The sequence below is a fragment of the Rhipicephalus microplus genome, chromosome 3, assembly GCF_043290135.1.
Source record: "Rhipicephalus microplus isolate Deutch F79 chromosome 3, USDA_Rmic, whole genome shotgun sequence".
In the NCBI taxonomy this organism is placed as follows: Eukaryota; Metazoa; Arthropoda; class Arachnida; order Ixodida; family Ixodidae; genus Rhipicephalus; species Rhipicephalus microplus.
The window spans coordinates 139748927-139773072 of NC_134702.1; positions in this window are offsets into that span (position 1 = coordinate 139748927).

A 24146-nucleotide genomic window follows, 5' to 3' on the forward strand; every position below is an offset into this window, starting at 1 on the left:
CGTCTGCACGTAAGGACCTCGTAGCCCGGTACTTTTGTCAGAAAGTCGTCTGGTGTTATTTCATGGCCTATTCCGTTGATCAAACCTTTGCACGAATTATCAGGCGCAATACCATAAGACGTGATGTCGTAGGTTGCTGCATGCACTGTAATTTTGATGATTTGTCCAAGTGCAGTGGCGATGTGTTCAGATGGGGTGCTTATTGTCAGCACATTTTGATTTTCGTCAACACGAAGCTTGATATCAGGCTTCTCACTGCGTATATTTGCTGCATGAGCTACGGCGAGAAGTAACGTCTTGGGGCCAACCTTGCTCATATTCAATCCACTATGGGGATAGATTGCTAGCTTGTAATCCTCGGTAGGGAGCGGTGGGAGTCTTGGTAGGCGCGTCTTAGGCCGGCTCTGGCGTAGAGAGGGCTCAGACGGCGTGCTGGGCAGCTGTTGAGTCGGTACGGTATGGGGTTGCAGCTGTCGGAGTTTGTTCGCTCTTTTGGTAATAGTGATCCATGGATGTACGTTGTGCTCATTACTAGCCTGCGTATCGGCGTCTTGGCTGGTCTGCGTGTCCATCATGTGGTCCGTGGAGCAAGAGGACAATGAGTGTTTCTCGTCGGCTGCGACGCTCACAGAGACGCTCGCCATCCGCTGTAGAGCGGGGTGGCGTTCTGTCCAAGCTGCGTCCCCGGCTTGTTAGGGTTAGCAAGGCGGACCTCGCCTAAGAACTTTTGAAAGCGTTAAGACGTTTAAAAGCTTACTAACAGGTTGAAGTCCGGTATAGGCTTGACAGTGGTGATGCTAGGAACAAGTTCTTATGACTGCAACAGGTCGCCAGGCAGAAATTTTGCTTGAAATTGGACCTGAGCCGGAGCCGACGTGATTCGCGTCCGTAGGACTCGTTCACCAGGTGGCGACCTCCTGGAGAGTGTACGAACACCTTTGCGCGTGATCTTGTTAAGGTGGCTGTAATCAACTCAGAATCGAATGCTCCCATCCTTCTTTTCGACAAGTACGTTTGGGGAGGCTCACGAACTGTTGACGGCTGTATGACGCCATTATTAAGCATATCAGACAATTGATCGTCGTAAACATTACATTCAGCGTGAGAGACTCGGTGTTAACACTGACGCAATGGTGCATGGGTGCCGGTGTCAATGCGATGAATGGTTGCAGATGTCCGACCCAAATAGGTTTTTTTTGAAGTCTAAATACGTCTGGAAGTGGTCTAGAAGCGTCAAGAGTTACGTCTGTTGGGCAAAAGGAGGTCCGAATCAGTTGATAGAGGAAAAACGTCAAGAGAAGAGGGGGTGGACGCGGGAGCGGGAGTAACACTGGTGATCTGAAGGCTTGTTGTGTGATCGAACAGTTAACTGGCGCAAACACAATCAATGTCCTCAAGGTGGTCTTTGCATTCGCCACAGAATAATTTGGCTGTTTCTGAATAGATATTCACAGCATAAATGATTGCGCAAGTGTTTTCGACCATCAGAAGAGCTAAAGGTAGAATAAGTTTTATTCTAGGAGTGAAGTGTTCCGACGGCGTGAACATGGTGATCGAAAAAGCGGCATGGTCGCCGGAGATCAGCGCAAGAACAGAAGACCTAGGTGGGATATCCGTGTCCGCGGCGACGACAACACGAGAACTAGAAGGCTTGCCAGAATAGCTGTCGGAGAGCGATGACAATTAGAGTTCAGCCGGGGCACAATAAAAAACGGCTTGATGTGTAGAAAGGAAGTCCCAGTCATCGTGTGAGCAGAGTGAAAAAACGATGCATTCGACCCCGCATAGCACGTGCAGGATGAGTAGCTGAGCTTTGAACGTCATAGAAGGGTTTACATGAATTGTGGTTGCCGTACGCCGGGAGAGACCAGAAAGCAGAATCGTAACTTTTTTTAACTTGCGACACATTGCTTCGCTCACTACGGCATGTTGGACATGCAAAGCATGTGGGCGTAGGGTTATCGTTCTTCACACAATGGAAACCTGCAAGAGGTGACATCGGAACGCGACTCTGCATTTGATCAGATACCTGCAGGCGAGTCGCGACCGACTTCTCTACGGTATTTCAAAAAACACCAAAGTGGTAACATCCTCGGCAGTGCTGTAAGTAAATTCATTTGATCGTGCTGGCGGGCTCTATATTGCCACGTTCCATTTCCCAAGTTTTTGTTATCGTCCCAAAACACCACACGATTCTCAGCATGGTTTGCGCTGAGAATCGCTGAGAATCACGACCCCGCACCTCCACCAGATGTCACGGGGTCGTGACGTGGCCGAAGACAGGAGACTTCCTGTTGGGATTTAACTGTTTATTCGGGCAAACCTGTGCCCGGCAAATGGAAAATCCAATTACAGCAGCAGTCTTGCACAGATAGCAGTCTCGGACTGATAGCGGCGAACGGAGTGTCGGCCTTCGATCAACAACTGACAAGCGGCGAAGCGCGTCGGCATTTATACTCTTGCCGTCGAATGTTCTAGCGTTATCGCTGACGGTGGCGTAGGTTCCAGAACAATCTGTACCGTTCGCACAGTGGGCGTGATCTTATCGAAATGATCTACTACAGTCCCGAACCTTCTCGAAAACTGCAGGCGCGGTTTGCGCTGAAAATCGTGTGGTGTTTTGGGACGATAACAAAAACTTGGGAAATGGAACGTGGCAATATTAATATGACCAGCCGTACCTGCTACAGGTGCGATAAATGCTGTGGCTGTTTGCAAAACGTTGCCCGTCTACTCTGATTTTGAAAGGAAAGTCCGGCTATGTCGGCTTGCCACCTTCCCGGCAAGGACACGCAAACGCCCATTCTTAAGAAAGCACGTGCACCAGAATGCACGTCCTGGCAGATCGCTGTTCCCCGGCTGCCCATGCATGACGAAGGATGCCTTCCCACTGTCACGTTCGATACTTATAAAGAAATGACGCTATTTTTTCTGCAGTGTACGCCAGCTCTAACACAGCCTATACCTTCTTACGTTCTGCGAAATACAAATAAAAAAGTGAACGCTTTATCCTGCCATGTACATAAGGTAATTGACCTTACAAGCGCGCAAGTAAATAAGGTATATCATGCCCTACCACCGTCTTGTGCATGTACGGAACCATACATCGCAATGTTGCGTGGACAGCACGTACGTTTGCTTGCTAGAGGGCCGATAGTTATAGCGCGAGAACAGAATGATGACAAAGGAACAAGAAGGAGACGAGCGCTCGCCTCCTTCTTGTCCCTTTGTCGTCGTTCTGTTATCGTGCTATTAACTATCGTCATGTCATACTAACTAGCCCCAACCGCCACACTTCTATGCAACATTGCATTACGTGTACAACGAGGCTTGAAATGTGGGCTTGTTGGTAAAGCATATGAAGAGATTTTTCGTAGCGCGAGGTGAAATACGAAAACAGGAAGGAATAGAGTGAGGACGAAGCGCTCTGTCCTACCACTCTATTCCTTCCTGCTTTACTATTGTCATGTCATACCAACTAGCACAAACTGCCACACTTCTATGCAACATTGCATTACGTATATAGCGAGAGTTGTAATGTGCAATCTGGGCTTGTTGGTGATGCATATGAAGGAATTTTTTGTAGTGGGAGACGAAATACGAAAACAGGAAGGAATAGAGGGAGGACGAAGTGCTCTGTCCTGTCACTTTATTCCGTCTTGTTTTACTATTGTCATGTCATACCAACTCGCACAAACTGCCACAGTTCTATGCAAAATTGCATTACGTGTACAACGAGAGTTGCAATGTGCAATGTGGACTTGTTGGTGATGCATGAAGGGATTTTTCGTAACGGGAGGCGAAATACGAAAGTAGGAAGGAATAGAGTGAGGACGAAGTGCTCTGTCCTGCCACTTTATTTCTTCTTCTTTTCGTATTTCACCTGGCGCTACACAAAATCCTTTCATTAACGTGTACAGTTCGACTCCCAAGAACGTGAGCACTGTGACGAAAAAAAAATCACAGCATATCCCCAGAGGGAATGATCACGAGTGGGGCGAAGCGTCCGTCACCCTGTCTGTGCTTCCGTCCATTTACACGACCACCCGTGCGTCCATCCATGCGTCCGTCTGTCTGTCCATGCGTCCGTCCGTGAGACCGTCCATGTGTCTGTCTGTCCGTTCAATGTGGTTTATTGGGCGAGTTGGTGATACATGACTGTTTCGAAATGAGAGCGCACTACTTAGACGCGGACAGTAAGACAGGGACAAGCGCTTACTACCAACTGAAAATTTATTCGGAAAACTATGAAATATATACGGACAGATGAAACCGTATGATGGCACATAATAAGAACAAATCACGGAACAAAATAACAAAACAAAATAACAGTTTGTATCAGCAAACCATCGATAGCTCTGTCCGATAAGGAGCTAGCATTTTTAGACTGTAGCAGATGCCATAGGAGTTGAGTAATCACTCGAAAGCACATTAAGCGTTGGTAGGTTGGGGCTGACGTACATAGATCTTTTATCGGTTCTGTTATTTTGTTCCGTGATTTGGTCTTATCGTACATCATACGGTTTCATCTGTCCGTATATATTTCATAGTTTTCTGATTAAATTTTCAGTTGGTAGTAAGCGCTTGTCCCTGTCTTTCTGTCCACGTCTAAGTAGTGCGCTCTCTCTTCAAAACAGTCTGTCAATTCGTGCATTCAACCGCCCGTACCTCCATGCGTCCATCCAGCCATCCATCTGTCTGCTAGCCTGTCTGTCCGCCCGCCCGTGCGTCCTTCTAGTGATCACTCCAAGTACCGCCATCTCCCATGTCGCATCTCCTGTGGCACATACCCGCTCTAGAGCGAGTATGTGCCACCGGTGACTACCTACTATTCCATGCATACAGAGGAGCGACAGACTCACGCCCTAAGGAGTTTCGTCCCTAAATATGTATGCATGCCATGCAGTGGTTCCAGCACAATATTCCTTGAACAGCTGAAACACTCAAAAACGGTTGAAAACTACGCTATGGCTCTTATGAACAGGCACTTTATGATTAAAATTGTTAGGTATGATGCAACGCCATTAAAAACAACACTTTTCTTTCAATGAAAAATCAGAGTATATCCATGGAGTGAATGATGATGAGATGGGGCGAAGCGTTCGTTCATGGGTCCAACCGTCCGTTCTTCCATTCGTCCGCCCATTCGTGCTTCCCTCCGTCCGTCCATGAGTTCATCTGTGCGTCTGTCTGTACGTGCTTGCTTCCGTCCGTCCGTGCTTCTGTCCGTCCGTCCATGCTTCCGTCTGTCCGTCCGTTCGTCAATGCTTCTGTCCATCCGTCTTTTGTTGAGTTCGTTTGTCTGTCTATCTATGCTCCCGTTCGGGCGTCCGTAGATTCTTCTGTTCATCTGTGCGTGCGTTCGTCCATCTGTGTGTCCATTCGTCCGTGCTTCTCTCCATCCATCCATTCATCCGTGCGTCCGTCCATGCGTCTGTCTGTCTGTCCGTCTGTTTGTTTGTCACTCACACTAGCGCCACCTGCTGAGTGAGTCATACAACTTGTTGTTCACGAACCGGTCACAAGAGACACGCATGGACAATGCAATGGTTTGAAGAGCTTCGCCCCTAAAATATTAAGTGCGAAGCATTTCTTAGCGCACTTCGGTGACATTGAGCGTATCTATCTATCTATCTATCTATCTATCTATCTATCTATCTATCTATCTATCTATCTATCTATCTATCTATCTATCTATCTATCTATCTATCTATCTATCTATCTATCTATCTATCTATCTATCTATCTATCTATCTATCTATCTATCTATCTATCTATCTATCTATCTATCTATCTATCTATCTATCTATCTATCTATCTATCTATCTATCTGTCTGTCTGTCTGTCTGTCTGTCTATCTATCTATCTATCTATCTATCTATCTATCTATCTATCTATCTATCTATCTATCTATCTATCTATCTATCTATCTATCTATCTATCTATCTATCTATCTATCTATCTATCTATCTATCTATCTATCTATCTATCCGTCTACTACTTTTAGCTCTCCTGGCTGTTTTGATAATGGTATGAATACCAAACTTGGTATGGCATAGCATGACTGTATGACGAGCATATCTGTCTAGTCATAACACGAAAATCATGACATGTACGTCATGAATGTCATGATTTACATTTCAAGGTCCTAATGCTCTTGCGGTGGTTTCCTTCCCATGACATGTTGCAAAATTGGTATGCTGTGACATGATTGCGTGGCGAACACAAGCCACAGATTTTGACATGAAAATCATGACATGTATGTAATGTAACAACATGTATACATGCCACGCTCATCATGCGCTCGCGGCCGTTTCGCTAGCGTCACATATACCAAAATTAGTATTACGGTAACGTGAATGGATGACGAAGGTATGCGAATGGTGCAAACATGATAATCATGATATGCGTGTCATGTACCAACATCACTACTTACTACGGTCACTATGCACTAGCGGCCGTTTCGCTAGCTTCATAACTACCACATTCGGTATTACGTGACGCGAACGGATGACATAGGTAAATGACACATCCAAACATGATAATTACGACATGCGTGTCATGTAACAACATGACTACATGCCACACTAATGATGTGCTCACGGCCATTTTTCTAGCTTCATATGCCAAATTTGTTATTATGTGACGTTGATGGATGACGAAGGTATGTGACAGGTGCAAACATGATAATCATGAGACGCGTATCGTAGCGTCGCTGTGGCAAGCGTCCGCACGCGTCAACGTTACGTTAAAGTATATTGGGCTCTTTATGATGTGCTCACGGCCGTTTCGCTAGCCCATATCTACCAAAGTTGGTGTTACGTGATGTCAATGGATGAAGAAGTAGCTCCACATATACTAAATTTGGTATCACGTGACGTGAATAGATGACGAAGGTAAACGACATATCCAAATATGATAATCATGACACGGGAAGTCATGTACGGTATAATATAACTCCACCTCGTAACGTTGTGCTGATTTTAAAGTGACATATCAACTTTCCTCATTCGTGCTTCACATATCATCGATTCCCACTCTACGTGGAATATGCCAATTTTCGTTAGCAGCGTCGCTTTAACCTTTTAAGTGCCGCACTAAGAAGCAATAGGAGAAAAACTGAAATTTATGTTGATAATTTGCATGGGCCTTTTAAATTAACTATGATAAAAAATACAGCCACATTCACAATGACTAAGCATGTTTTTTCGCATGTTCCATTTTTGGAACATTGGCATTTCCCATATGCAAAACACACATTTTCTCTGGAACAACTTTTATTGACTTTTCAGTCGGGTTTCCTTATTCAGGATAACGGAAGAATAATATTTAGCGTCATACGATGTCTCTGAAAAGTATAGATATTTATAACAACACTTTATGAAAATTTCTTCTTTCATACTACTGGCTGTACTACAGTGAGCAAATCACAAACCGTGGTAAGCGGCAAAGCCTTTCTTGTGCAGCCGCTTTTTGCACTGCTGGCACTGATTCGTTGTATTCTTCTTGCATTCCGCGCACCTTCCCTGAGTCGTTGAGATGATGTAGTGGCCATCAGTGTTTCTGTCCTCATATCTCGGATGAACCCGGGGTCCAGGTCTTACAGTAAGTTTCTGCTTGAGCTGCAGCAAGGACATGGTGACGTCCCGCCGAAAGGCGATGTGCGTCATGGCGGCATCTCTACCCCTGTGAAGCTCGCAGTGCAGGAGCCATCCTGCGACGACAGCTATGTTCAAACCATTGCTGGAAAGGTTCCACCACTATTTCTTGCTCCTCAGTCTCGGTCGATAGCTTCCGAGGAGGCGGTCCATTATATCTACTCCACCTCTGCCCTCATTGTATTTTCTGATCCATTATGGTTGAGAAATGTCCACCTTTTTGCTTGAGCGTCGTGAGGAGCGTTTCGCACTTCCAACAGGCTCTTGGCTGAGGTGGTTAGATGAAACTCTGACGACTGCATTGTCATTCCACATGCATCCGCAGGCCGCGCCGTCACACTTGTAGTGGAAAGATCCTCTTTGTTCCTTTTTGATGTTTTTCAAGCTCTTCAGTGGACAACCACCGGTTCTTGTATCTCGCACAGTCCCTGTACCTTGAATCCCCTGGTCAGCCAGTTTCGTCAAGAAGCCATGCGAAGTGAAGAAGTTGTCAAAGTAGACTTCGCGATGTTCAGGCGCTTCCAGGACCGAAACCATATTGCTAACAACCCTGATCCCGAGAGGTGTCTTGTCCTTCTCGTTCCTCCCACAATATATTTACATCGCATAGGGGTACCCATTCAAAGAGCACATCATCCATATTTTGTACCCAAATTGAATTGGTTTACCGCGAATGAACATTTTGCACGAGTGGTGGCCATAATAAGGCACCATTGACTCGTTGATGTTGAGGCTTTCATTGAACACTCCAAACTGGCGCAAACATTTGGATATTTTGTCGTAAAACAGCTGAAGTTAGCCAATTTTTTCACCTGCTTTCAACTGAGTGTTGTCAACAACATGAAAGAACCTTTTCAGCTGCCGGAACCTATTGCGGGCCATCACTGTCGCGACTATAGGCACACAAAGATCTTCTGCAGTGCTCCAATACGAGTCCTCAGACGAAACGGAGTGGTACCCGCTGAAAAGTAACAGGCCGAAAAACTGACCTTTGTCCGCTCCTGTGACGTCCACCACCTCCCCCTTTTGGAGTGCGTATCTTGCAGTTAGTTCCGCCAGTGAACCAAGGTACTCCGGAGAAATAAATTTGCTGAAAAGCATAAATGGGCTCATGTTTGCAAGATCAGGAAATGCCTCTAGCAACAACGGAGGACTCTCGCTGGGAAGTGTTTTTCCAAACGTGGCATGTTCATCCCATACTGGTGTATGGGAGCGCTTTGAAGTATTTGTTTTCTGAGCGTTCGTTGAAGCTTTGCGTCCTTTTCCAGCAGTGAATTGCCGCCGCGCTGGTTTATTTCGTCGTGGCTCAGGACTCGAATATGCAGAAGGAAAATCAACGTCTTCATCGCTGCACTGCATAACTTCAACGTGCCCACAAACATCATCGCGAACAACTTCAGAAAAGTCGTTTTCGTTCACGTGCTCCTCGTCAGTAATATTGCCATTTTCAACAGGCGGCAATTGGCATACAGACGCACCTTCGCGTTCGTCATCGGGAAGGCTGAATAAAAGGTCAATTGCTGCCTTCAAATTGAGGAAGCGTTGTGCCATGACCTACAACGAAAGTTATTGCGGTGTAAAGCACAGTACTACAAAAATAAAACCAGCCGCAAGGTAGTTTTCTACCCACATTCACAGGAATTGATGTAGCTAGGCACTGTAGTTCAATGCTGCTCTTTCCACGTGTCTGGCAAACTCAAAATGACGCCCAGGAAAGCTTATGTTCAAGTTTCTGCCAAGCGCCGCCCAGCGGGCGCCATCGACAAGGCAGAAAAAGAAAAAGAACGAGGCGAAATGCTCGCGCGCGCCTATCTGCGTTTGACACTGTGAAACGCCAATGTTCCAAAAAAGGAACATCCGCACAAAACTCTCAAGCTGAAAACTAGATTGTCTTTGTTATTTATTTTATTGTATTGCCGTGTAATTCCGAACTATTTGCCGATATTTTAGTTCTGCTTTGCTCACTGCAACATTACTTTTTCCTGCGAAATAATGCTACAAACATCTGGTGGTCAAGGAGCGCAAAATATGCCTGTTTTTAAAAATTTATCTAATGATTCTCCGTAGGTTCATAATAGAAATTAAAACTCCTACGTTTTTCACAAGCATCAATGAGTATGCGTGAACATAAAATATTAATATGCGATATAATGGAGAGGAAATAAAAAAATAGGTTTCGTATGTTCCCATTTTGGAACATTGCCAAGTAAAAGGTTAATAATGACAAGGATCGATGCAACCGAAATTTTCTTTCTCGCAGTGATATTACAGAGTGCGAATCATTTCGCATTTGGCATACAACGATTACCTCGAAATATATATCACGACGTTTATTTGAAGAAAAAAAGAACAACGAAAAAAAAGATACGGGGAGCATGTGGGTGGGGCCCCTATTCCAGGGCTCCACTGGCTTTAGCGGCCCGTTGCGCCTGGTCGAGGAGCGCTAGTTGCACTCCCAGATCTTCGCTGGTGAGCAAAGTCTCCCACTGCTTCCTTGCGGAAATTTCGCCGGCTATTTGCGGCGAGTTAATTTCGGTTGGCCTTTTCCGAGAATCCAACGTTATGTGGGCGAGAGTGGGCCTGCCTCCTCGAAAGGCGTTCGTGTTTCAAGGCATTCGGACATCGAGTGTGAGACAAGCACTTACGCAACGGGCACTTTAATCATTCTGGGATGGTGAAACTCAATTCCTTTACGATTACACAACTGCCTCAATAGAGACATGTCACATAATGACACACGCTCCGTATGACGGAAATTCGCTTCAGACGCACACATCACTGCATCGCCTCTGCGCCTGGTTTGTCTGCTTTCCCTCGGTGTTACGCTGATAGATCATGTTGGTCGCTTTCTTTTTCTCAAACTTCAGCCGCACGTACATATTGCAAAATATAACGAAGTAACCAACTAGATAACCAAGTAAGATAACACAAAAGATAACCAAGTACAGTGCATATCACAAAACATCACCAAGATTCCGACACTTCAACCTCGAAGTAACTTACATACACATGCTCCTGTGCCAATGCTGATGTTATAACCTTTGCGAGCCGTTACGTACGCAGATGCTGGCATGCCGGCTTCCATCATCAGGCACATCAACGAACACGACGCCAATCGTCGAGTGTGGTGACCCTCAGCCGATGTGCTTCAGCCGATGCCGATGTGGTGCCTCAGCCAATGAGCGAGCGACGGAAAAAACACACGCCGTTTCACATTGCCGAAGCGACAGAACGCAGTAAAGCGTTGTAATACACCACGAGTTGCCACCGATTAGGGGTGCGTCACACACCGCACAGTCACAAACATCTTCTGAATGGAATGATGACCGACGAAGATGAAGCTGAGTACATGTGGATAACATTAGCAAATCATCTGAAAAAAAAAAAAAAGAAACCACAGGCACAGGATACCGTATCGACGCTTGCCGGTCTCGGTGCAGCGGCACATCGCCTCTCGTTGCGAGCGGTGCGTCCTTACTGTTACGTCATAATAAAGAGCGGCTGCAGAGGACGCGCATAATACAAATAAACAGCGGTACTCTACTTTTTATCCTTAGCTTGTCACCGACTATCGTAACCATTGCCCCCACCTAACCGAAGGGAATCGTGAGCAAATGCGAGTGCATTTCTTGCACCGAGAATACACGGCGTAGTAATTTTAATGACTTAAATTAATGACGACATGAGGATTTGTACCGTAACGATTTATTTACACATTCATCAGCCAGCGACTGGTCGAGTGAGGCGCGTGCTTCATGCCATTGATATATACCTACGAGTGAGTGGACGGGAGAGTTGGTGCAGGGAGGAGGGAGAACAAATGTCGAGAGAAGGAGCGGCAAAGCTCTGCACATGCTTTCATCCTGCACTATCCACACATGTGGAAGCTCCCGCGATGCGAGTGCCTTCTCACGCGATAGCGTGCTCCTCCTCTCCACTCACTCTCTCCTACTCCACCCGCACCACCTGTGCCGGTTACTAGGGGCGAGTGTAAGCGCGCACGCCCGCAGCTCTTGCGATTGGAGAGGAAGCGAGAGCGGAGAGATGACACCTGCCGGCGTGCGAACACCGACAGACGCCTGACATGCCCCTACTAAGAAATGCATTCGCATTTAAAAACCGATTACCCGCGAGGCACAACTATTCACTGGCCACTTCGTATATGTAGGCATTGGATCGCATGTTCGCCGTTCAGTCAAAGGCGTCTTGGATTTCGCTTGATGGGCGCCAGCGTCAACGTCACCGCCAGTGTAAGCATTGGCGCCCGCTACTTCGAATCTAGACATAGTACCCTTTGGCGGGAGATGGTCCGACTTTTTTATTTGCTTAACAAACAAATCATGTTTCTTAGTCACGTTTCTGCATTAAAGAAGGCTCACCCAGAACATATATCTGTTTCGGGAGCAACAAGCATAGCAAAGCCCTAACATTACTAAAAAGCGAAAAATGAAATTGTCACAATACAGGTGATGCAGTTGAATAAAGAACCACACACACACAGCACAATCTAAACGCACATGAGCTACAAACATTCTAGCACGCGATGTAAGTAAAATGAGTTCAAATGAGCACGTCACAAGTCAAAGGTTCTAATGGCTTGTAGCAGCATCTCTTTTGTGAAAAAGTGAGCGCACAGCGTGCCGATCTGTGTCTTGTGCAAGTAGCAATGATAGGCACATCTAATATAAACGAACCAAAACATCAGCGCCTCTAAGCACTTCTCCTCCTTGGTGTTCTGGTCCATATCATCGCGCTGTTACACCATGAATCAGTACAAAGTGTCCCTGCTCATCACACTTTTGCATCAAACAGGGCAGACACAACGCATAGCAAAAGTACAGTGTGGATAAATATCCCAAACGTGGGAACAAGAAGAAATTTTACTGCGAAGTGGGAACAGCAGAGGGGGTGTGAAAATTTTGTTCGGAGATTGGGCCACGTACCCGAGAGAATAGTTTTGGGAGGTTAAATCCAAACAAATATTATACCCCTGAGAACACACCAAATTAAACTTCACGTAAACTTCAAGCAAATAAGCTGTATGTGAACAAAGTTAATCCAAGTGTGGTAGGACGATTCATCATTAAGGCTGCGACGTCTTGAGTACTCAAGGTAGCACAGGCAGCCCGTAAATGTAGACTGCGGCGTACAGCAACAGACGCGGAAACTCTTCCTCCCCCTTTTCATTACACAGCAACAGCAATCGTTGGCTTGTGCACAGATATACTCTCGTTTAAGTTACTTAATACACATCAATGGCACCTATTCACGTGCAAAGCGTGGAGCAAAGGTTATGGTATACAAGGCATACTTTCCTGTTTGAAACGATCACTTCTATCAAGAAGACGACACTACAGCAACCTAGACACATCGCAAACAGCACGAAAAATCTGTAGAGCTCATCCAGGTGAACCGAATCAATACCTTCGTTGTCCAAGTCAGCTGAGCGTGGCACTGCAGTACAGCCCCACCACTGCCCGAGGAGCGATGTTTCCACGAGTCTTCTCACGAAGTTACGGAAGGCGGTTTTAAGGGGAAAATTCTTGCGTACTGGTATTGCTAGAAATACTCTGTGCAGCCTGTCTTTAGATTCCAGAAGGTCCGGAAACATAATTTGTAATGCGCACTCCGGAACGCCGGCTGTCAAACAAACATGACCATCCTTGCGGGCGCACGATAAGCAGTCTTTCGTGTTTTTCTTTTGCAACGACTCTCTGTCCTTTCTTGAACTCAGCAATAGGTTCAGCTTTGAGTAAAAGCCTACATCCGTATGCCCTGGCTTTATGTTCATATACGCTAGGGTTCCCTCGACGAAGCACGGAGTGATCGTCTGCCTGCCAAGGGCAAGTTCAAGTTCGGCAAGTGTGTCCACAGTATCAGCTGGGGATCGCGAAGCAAGTCGCGAAACGAGTTCAGAGCGGATGTAGTTGGAAAGCGGAAGGATTGCGATGAACCAAGAACTATGCACGATAGCGCGGGTTATCGGCCAACGCCGTCTTCGAGGAATAGTTGACGATGTCGCGTAAAATGAGGCTAGAAGGAACAAGAAGGGGTCGATAGCTGACCCTGAATTCCATGCGTTAATTTCATGCCAGTCAGCAACAGCTAGCACTAGTGTTGCGCAGGCCAGTGCAATTAAGAGCAAGCAGATTGCAAGATGAAGCTCTAAGAGAATACTGACAAGAGAAGTGAGGTTGAATTCGCCACGCTGATTGTAAAACGTTTCATACTGCGCTTCAATAACTGAATTAATATCTACCCAACTGCCATACTTTTCGTACAATGGGAACAACTCACCAACGATGTCGAAATATCCTTTCTGGAGTTTGTAAAGCAGTTCCTCCTCAGCATTTTCAAGCACCCAATTTATCGATACATTATACAACTGCAGTGTATGTAAAACTACTGAAGCGAAGCCTTTTTGACAGGGGCCACTGCAACCTACGTATATCACTGAATTTCTGAGATAGTTTTCACCTAGAAAACCTGGATTGACACCGCGATACTTATGGTGACACTCCCTTGTAAATATCGACAGACTATCATCTGTGTGAGGTCGAACAAACAAACTTCCGTTTTGTTTGGCAGTACTGTTTTGAGTAACTACGCAAGAAAAACTTCTTATGTTCAGTGTGACCACATATTTCTTGAATAAAGCCTTCACTTCACTATTGCCGTCAATTACTAACCAATCAACCAAATGTAGAGCTCTGGAACGGCTGAGGCACGTGATCAGGCAGCTGGACACTTTACGGCCCTGGCTTGGTAAAATCACGTTCGTCCTTATGCTATATGCGGCGTTTGTGTCAAGATAACGGAGAAAATGTTTACGTGGGACTGTCCACAATGTTAGGGGCCAAAGCGAATGACGCATAAAGAGTTTATCCTTTGTATCCCAGAAGCCTTTGCATGTGACTAGTGCCTGGCGATCGTGCCTCTCAATGTAAGGCTGAAGAATAGTGAATGCGTGTTGGGGCGCTATCTCTGGCAAAACTAAAATATGTGGGTAGGCATTCAAGATTAGTATTATTACATAAGCAGCACGTCTCATTTCGTCAAGATAGTCTACTTGCGACAATAAAAAGTGCTAGTGTTGTTAGTAAGATAAGCGTTGGTGATATCGCGAAGAGTTACTATGAGCACCTGTATATCGGGTCAAACCTTTTTGCAACTCTTACATCAACTTATAATATTTCAAGCAATACACACAAATAGACGCAATAGATTACCGACACCTACGAAGACTAACCAAACACTGATTGGTCTTGTCGAGGAAAAACGTTTCCCACACGTTTGCCTCACGCAAAATAGATATATATCCTCCTGGCTTGTTATGAGCATGAGCGCATCAAACTTGTTATAAATTAAACTACGCTAGGGGCACCAGCACTTTTTGTAGTAAACCTTTCTCCTTGCTACCGGAACAACACAATCGTAATCAAAGAAGGTATACAACCTCCATGAGCACAGCTGGCAAATGGAGCACCGTGGTCCCCGCGTTTTAGAAAGTCAATCTAAAGGACACTTTTTAAATGCCCGAACAACGTGGTTGGTATCTTGGCATATCGTGCAACAATTTTGTCGACCCAGCAAGGCATCAGCTCCTGTCACTTTATGTTGTCCTGTATATAGACTTTTTTGTATATAGTTCAGGTGCAGGTAGGCTATTCGTCTGGAAAGAAATCCAGTGCAGCTGTTGTAGATTTTTTTTCCGGGGTCAACGCAGAAGAGGTCGTTCTGGAAACGAAACTTCGTGCCCTAGGAATAGATGCGTCACCTTATCTGCACATCTTCGAATGTTATGTGGTTTTTGACCCCCTGATGCACAGCCACCTGACACAGCAGCAAGCACAATCTTGTCTATAGGGCACAAACACCGCACGTCTGTTCATCGACGTTGCTAAGGAGACCGACTTGCGAAGACATTAGAAAAGATATGATCACGCTGGTGTGCCGGTACGGCAAACCAGAACCTGTATCTTCCCGTTCGCAGGTGGTCACGCCCGTATAAATAAAAGAGCAGCATTGATTACTGTTACGAGGAGGGACACTGTTACTGGTTTTCTCGTATAAATCGAGCACTCAGTGTGGAATCATTCCTTATGGTAATATCTTTATAGAAGCGTTCTCCAAACTCGAGGGAGCTAATACGAATGCAGGAGGCCCTTTCACAGTGTGGTACTTGAAAAAAATCTATTATGCTAAACTCACCTACGGGGAACGCATTTGAATAAATTTTCACTCTTAGCAGTTTATGGAAACTCATGTTGAACACAAACGGAAACTTCTTGCAGTAATTGTTTCGGAAGTGGCACGAAAGCACGAATGCTTATTTTATGCACCCGCGAAAATTTCACCCGCACCTTGGCGGCAATCGGGAATTTTTCTAACATCTCCACAAGATAGCGTCACTGAGGTCAATAAAATCTATATATTCGCCAGAATAAAAAAAAAATAATGCCTATATTGCCCGGTTATACTTTGAAAGCATCCCAGAGCCTGCTTCTGCAACGTTTCGTGTCACGCGCGTTCGGAAATTTAGGATGTTCCTTTGAAACGCTGGAGACGTGACGCGCACGCACACTTTTGCGCCCAACAGCACAGCCTGCCTCCTCTGATATTGATCTACCCTGTCCTGCTCTTGACAGCAGTGGGCAGTGTGTGTTTCTGAGAAAGTCATAAATGCGGAATAGGTCTATGCTTGGCGGAGCAAAATAAAATTCATGCCTATTAGAAAGCCCGCATGGACGCCCCACACGGACGCACATGGACGTGACCATTGGCCGATTTGAGCGTCGTCAGTTGCACAGTTACCGCCGCCACCGCAGCGTGCCGCGACGTGTCCGCATCAGTGTAGTCAGAATTATGCAAAATATTTAATTAGATGAAGGGGCTCGGGGCCAAACTGAAAACTAGGCGCGCTCGGAAAGGCGCCAAAACGAAGAAAAGAAGGTCATCATGGCTTGTGTTGATGTATTGACGTGGCTTCTCGTTTCCTCCCCCCTCGACCCCTCGACATGTAGCTTTCAGCGCGTTCTCGCTGGGACAAAATGACAGAAAGCACACAAGTGTACCTCCACTCATGTTTGACGGATTTTAAGAATTCTCGCGGCAGTCCGATCGTGAAGCAATAAACTTGAATAGTGAGGACATTCGCCCGTACACTTGCAAGTATATTGTAGGGACCCTTCAAGTTTCGGTGACGTACAACTTGCTTTAACACAGCCCTTGTTTCTAATATTCTCACGCGCAGCCACCGACAACCTGCATGTTACATATTACGGTTTTTTCTATCATTCACTTTGCTTGGAAAAACAAACATGAGCTGCATCTCTCCGACCAAAGAATGTCTCCACTCAATTTCACGACTGAGGAAAGACGTACTGAAAAACATGACGATGAATTATGTGATGGGGTACCATTTCGTACATATATATGCAGTACCCCCGAATTCATACGCTACATCAAATTTATCATTATAACGACTTGTGCGCACGATTGCTCGATATAACTACGTCGTCTCCCGACAAATCTGGCCTCCAAAGATCGTGTTGGCTGTGATATACGCGATCAAACGGAGGTTACTATGACATGACTCCAAATAAAGATGGTGAATGCAAAAGTAAGAGACTTAAAAAGCTCTAAATTATGATGTTTGAAGCATGTCATGTTTCATAATATCAGTTAGCGTCAGTTAGTGTTTCAGTTATCATGTTTCAATCCAAATTATCATGTTTCAACGCAAAGACAAAAGACGTTAAAGGGGTCGGCGAGGTACTTCGTCGTGAGCTGTTTGTCTTTCGGATTTTTGCCGCCTTACTCTCTTGTACAAGCCATTCCAACAGGAGCAACGGATAAGCGCTGAAAAGCAAAAAAGGGGAAAAAAATAAGGAAAGTAACAGAAGATGTGAATCACCGGTGTAAGCTTTGTACGTGCAGTTATATGAATCTCTACAGTGTGCACCACAGGCTTAGCTGTATCGCATGTGCCCGTATAAAAGTGTGAAGGCTTCTTTGAGGGCTCTTGGATGACTCGAAGTGACGGCTCAAAGGATGTCTCTCTGCGCGGCGTATCCATTGCGAAGCCTCGCGGATTGATGTGACACAAACCCACACCATGTCAGACAAGGGATATCTTTCTCTATACACACACAACACAGTCTGGTTGCGCTGTTTGCTCCTACAGCGTCTCTCTTGACCGAACACGTGACGGCGAAGCTATTCGGCCCGAAAGGGTGGAAATAATACCCGCTCGGGGCAGCGAGTGACGCAAGCATTGCAACACCGCGGAACACAAAGCTCGGCGAAGGTGGCGCGGCACGGCCCAACCAGAATCTCGCATGGGTGCGTTGCACACTGCGGCCGTTACTCAACGAACGCGCCAACCCGAGCTTTTACGGCTGCGGGTCGCTGGATGCCAGCTATGACAGAGCCGTGTCTGATGTGCTGTAATTTGAGATGTCGTCAGTGGACGTGAGAGCGCAGACCTCATTACCGCTACCTCCTAGTTAAGGTAACAGGCTTTGGTGAGATATAAAACACACACTTCATTAAAATGTAACCCAATAAATAGAAGATTATAAATCACAGGCTGAATAAAAAAATGCAAGCTTATATAACCGTAGGTGACAAACTTGGAGGTAGTGTGTTCAAGTTTTATCGGCAGAAAGGGCATTATTTTGTCCACTTTAAATATTTTGATTTTTTGACGAAGTTACTACAGTACGTTGAAAACAATATGCATTCCTTGTCTGAATAGTACGTTTGTATATTTATTTATTTACGAAATACTGCTAGCCTGAAAAAGCTGTAAGCAGAAGTTGGAATACAATGATGAAGAAAATACGTACATACTACGCAGAAGAAAGTGATAACGAAAACGATAACGGCATGCTACACACTAAGTATCTTTCAACAGCAATATTATCATCAGTTATATCGATAACCACAGCAGTACATAATTACATTGTAACTATTATATTCTAAATACTAATAATACATAAATAGAATGATTGATATTGATTAATGTGTGAAGTTTAACGTTCCAAAACCACGATATGATTGTGAGAGACGCCGCAGTGGAGGCATAGGCGTATCAGTCGGGGGGCAAGGGGGGCACGAGCCCCCCCACTGAGAAAAGTCTTCCCTCCCCACTTTCGACAGTGGTCACACTTGGCTGCACGCTGGGGAAACCATTAAGTAAGGGAACCAATGCTTTCTGTCACAACAGTAATCACTCAGTTAAGCTCCTACGGGAGAATGAAAACGTTATGAGGCCATGTTACAACCTAATGAAATTTTGACAACATTTTCGCTGTGACGATTTTCCTTGTAGGCTCTTTGCGGTGCGGCTTGCCTATGCGTCACTTTCGCGATTTGTGCTGTAGTATTGCAGAGCAGGCAAATGCTTGGCAGGGGCCCTCTATTATTACATCTGTTCTGTTCTGTTCTGTTTTAACTGTTTTGCTGTGGAGAGGTTGAGGTCAGTTGTTCATGTTTTCATTCTGCTTTGACTAGTTGTTGCAGTTGTGGATGGGAACGAGCAAACTTTTTAAAGACCGGTCAAAGTATTCTCTGCTTCCAGAAAATCATTTTCTTCGAAAAGAATATATTATCACCGCTGCTCTGTCGAGGCGGTTACGAGCCGATGATCGTGACGAATCGTTTTTGATGTTTAAGCTTTTCCGAACTGATGCGCCAAAATTTGTTTCTTTTAGTCTCTGATAAACCTGATCCGCCTTGCTTGTGGTAACTTGGAGCCATAGTTGCAGCTTGCTAAGTGGCCATGAATAAAGCAGTGGACTCGAGCTCAGTAGGAAGCTCAGATTTTAAGCTTGTCCCACAACTTGACCCACCGGACCAGAGAGAGGGTGGAAGACCGGGGTTTTTAGCACTACGGAAGCTTAGTTAGGAGTCGGGCTAGTTGGTTCTTACGCAACTTTGTCTTTTACAGTTCAAAATACATCTCGGACATCGAAGAAGCACGCACTTGCAGCACTGCTTATTTATCTCTATTCCTCTTTCTCTCAGCAAGTATGCACTCGAAGAAATGTATACGCGCACAAACTACTAAACTACGTCATGCTGCAAGTGAAAATATTTTATTATACTCATAATTGATCTCGCCAGCTGCTATAAGTGGCCGCTGCTTATGTGATATGCAGCTAGCCTACTTAAATTACATTTAGAAGGAGAAACTCTCGGCTTTTTGACGTAATGTAACATGCACGCAATTTTACGCCACATAGAAAACTTTAAATGCCAAAGAAACATCGCTAAAACTGCTGCTTGGGCGAGCTAGTTCATGATTATTTAGAGAGATTTATCAGTGCAAAAAAAAAAAACAGATGGAACTTTTAGAGAAGAAACACACACGCAGCGCTGTACTCACAACTGATTTATTATTTCAACCGCAGGGCCTTTTTGTAGGCACGCATCGAAACAACAGAAGATAACATGAAGAAGAGAGGTGACATGCCTTCGGTTGTTTGTCTTTTTGGCAAGCAGTTTTCACGTGTTTTTATCGTATCTTTTCTTCATGTTATCTTCTGTATATATAATTATATATATAAATATATATATATATATATATATATATATATATATATATATATATATATATATATATATATATATATATATATATATATCTCCGTTTTTACGAGTGAGGTAGGTTAGACCCCCCTCCCCCACTCACGAAAGAGTCGGTACGCCACTGAGTGGAGGGCTTCGGAAATTTTGACCATCTGGGATTCTTTGACGTGCCCCCAAATCTAAGCACACGGGGCTACAGCATTTTCGCCTACATAAAAAATGTAGCTGCCACAGCAGGGCGTCGATCCCGCGACCTGCGGGTCAGTAGCCGAGTACCTTAGCCACTAGACCACCGCGGCGGGGTGCAATAACATTGAAGAATACATGCATCTCATTACATTGAAGGTGATCGATACCTAAATTATGTACCGTCAAGAGAAAAAAAAATGGCAGCATATCCACGGAGTGAATGATGGAGAGTGGGGCGAAGCATTCGTCCGTCCATGCGTCCGTCTGTGTGACTGTCCATGCGTCTGTTTGTGCGCCCGTCCCTGCGTTCTTTCATGCATCCGCCCCTGCGTCCCTTCATGCGTCCATCCATGCATTTGTGTGTCCATTCGTTCATCTATTCAACACTCCAAGTCCCACCATCTCGCATCTTTTTATCATATATACCCCATATAGAAGCACCGCCATCCAGCGGACATTCCAAGGACTAAACGAGAGGTGGCACACGCACACTTTCTTACGGCCTGCGCTTTGGGTCCACTTCCCACCTTTAACCACCTCGAGTTCATGGTATATTCTAGTTCACTGTATTCATGGCACTGCGACCAAACGCTCGCTAAACCTTTCGAAAACCAAGGAGGTTACGCCCAGCGAGTATAACGTAGCAACCTTTCCTTGTCAGATAGGGCTCAATTTACATGCCAATGGCTGCTAATGAGAAATGAGAGACAGGAGAATTCGGCTTTTACTTTCTTACGGCTTGCGCTTCGTATCTACTTCTCATTTTTAACCACCTTGAGTTCATTCATGGTATATACAAGTTCATTGTATTCATGGCACTGCGGCTCAACGCTCGCTAAACCTTTCTAAAGCTAAGGAGGTTACACCCAGCGAGTATAATGTAGCATCCCTTTCTTGTCCGATACTGCTCAATGTACATGCCAATGACTGCTAATGGGAATCGCAGCGTGCGCGTTGACTAAAAACCGAATGTTCATGTCTCTCATTCCCCATTAGCAGCCATTGGCATGTACATTGAGCACTATTTTTTATTGTTAAACAACGCACAGAAGAAATCTCTCACTGGCACCACCTTGGAGGTCAAGTGTTATACCTATTTCGGGTATGTGCCACTGGCGGTTACATACGAGGGACGCCCAAGCCACGCCATAAGGAGCTTCGCCCCTAAAAAAAGACTTACAAGTAGACATGTACGAGTGAACATAGACAAAATATAATATTAAACTGGCACATTTATACAGTCGCCTAACGAGCCTGAAGTGTCAAAATGAAATCTGTAGTAGTCGTGCGTTCCATGACATCGGCTGGGAGCTCGTTCCATTTCCTTACTATTTGTGGGAAAAATGTGTTGTGAAAGAGGTCTGTTTGGCATTTGTGTTCATTTAGTTCGCTTCAAAAAAATAAACGGACCCTTTGAACAAATATTCGTCTTGAAATATTATATATATTCAAGTTGTTTTTGCAATTCTGGCTTTTAAAAGACCACCAAACAAATTAATAAAGGAATCTTTCTGTATTCGTGATTTACTTTTTCTATGATACCAAATACTCCACACTTGATGCGAGAAGACGCTTCGTAAATGCAAAAGCGCGTTAAAAGGAAAGTGGGGCGGTGACGTCATCTTGAAGTTTCCGCACTAGCCTTCATGACGTCATAGATTTTGGTGGCGTGTCCTGGGGCTTGCGTAGTTTCTTATCGGTAACAATGAAGTGCATTGTCTTCTGGGTTAGCCACAGACTTACCATATCATGTTTAAAAGGTGGTTCTACCATTTTTGTGTCGTACGCGTTCTGTGATGCAAAAGTGGAGTATACCTCCAGGAAGCATGATAGTCGCTAAATAATGTTATTCTCAATGAATAAATTGATACCGCTTTTTCTATATGGACAGCTGTCGGTTTCGGTATGTGGGTGCCGAATGGAGCTGTGATGTGCAAGTGTAGCTTAGTCACGTGGCCACACGAAGCTGTGACGCACGTCGTGCTGATCATCGTCTGCTCTCGCTGGCTTTTTCGCACACACGTGCCACACAAGCACCTTCAAAACAAACGTGTAGCAGCCACGACGCTTTGCCGGCCCTGGTACGTACGTGGCGGAGGTCTCACCTCTCTACAATAGGCGTCCTCACTGGAGGGTGTAAGGGAGCGGCCGCCTTTGTAGTCAACTACAAGGGGGGGGGGGGTGCATACAGAGTCCCACACATTGACATAATAGAGAGGGGGTGCCGTTGCTTAGGGAGAGGGTGCGAAGTCAGTTCACATATTGACATATTAGGGAGGGGATGTGCTGCGAAGAACCATTGTTCCCGCTGAAGGGGAAATTTGCGCACGCGTAAGCTCACTACAAATCTAATGTGACATCACTGCAACTTTCGCTGTCCTTCCTACGGAGCTACGACAGTTGTAGACGCACTTGCTATGGGCTCCGGTTGGGAGAATGGGCACTTAGGTACACTTTGGAGGTGAATTGAAATATGTTTTAAACGTTTGTTGTATTCGACCATTCGTGCGGAGTGTCCTAGCGTTCAAAAGAAACCCACAAGAGTGCTATTCCAGCCTCGAAATTTGATGGCACCACCCCTTTGAGGAAATTTCATTTAGCCTGTGGGGCCAAAATAGGAAAGAACACTTAGAAAGTCGTGACTTAGCCGGCCTAACTTTCGGCGGAAAATTCTAAAATGGCACATTTATTATTATTAATTATTATCTGTGGTTTTACCTCCCAAAATCGCTATATGATTGTAAGGTGCGACGTAGTGGGGGCTCTAGAAATTTCGACCACCTTGTGCTCTTTATTGAGCACTGAAATCACCCGGTACATGGCCCTTGAGCCAGTGGCATAGCCATAGAGTGACACACCGGGCCCGTTACAAGTACACACGCGATAAACGAGAGATGTCATTGCGGGGAGAGAGGGAGAGATGGATGGAAGGAAAGCCCTTCACTGATGCATAGGGAGGCGCAAGATCTCTGTGGGGCTAGACAGGACTTTGTAAGACTGCAACAATCATCCATATGGTTTCCGCTTACAGTGATGGGAGGTAAGTGTTGTGTTTTGTCAGTCTCCCTAGATCAACCTCAACAGGCGGCGCTACCATCCGCAATGGTTAAATAATAGCGGCATATACGAATCCATGAACAGCACTTCACGTTAATTCGTGCATGGTAAGACCTGTGTGTCCCCCTTTTATCAAATGCAGAACGCAGTCATAATAAGTGGGGAATGTTTGCGCGCAAGCGCAGCCCACAGTGTGCGCACCTCGCTGTCACCACGTCGGGTGGTCGCCATTTTGCTAGAGAATACGGTGTGCAGGAAGAATTTGATGAGAACTTATCAATGAGTACCTACTGAGAGCTTGAAAGGGGGTGGGGGCTGTTTCGAAACGAGAACTGGTGGGTTGACTTGCGTAACATGTTTACTAGCATTACGTTGGGACGTGCGCTCGCAGTGAATTGTGGCTACCAAAGAAGCTAGTAAGTCAAAGGTTCACTAAATGCAAATAACAAATCGATGTTAATTGCTTAAATAGCGATCCAGAAACCTTGTAGTGCTAATTTGTGTCAGTGAAGTGTTTATTTTGAAATAAAATTATGTCTTAGTGTGTCTACATTTCAAGTGTGCGTAAGCAAACTTCAAATGCCCACATCAATTGCAACCATTCACGTCATTTTCACCGTGCACTTCGTTGCCTGGCTTTACTGCGCA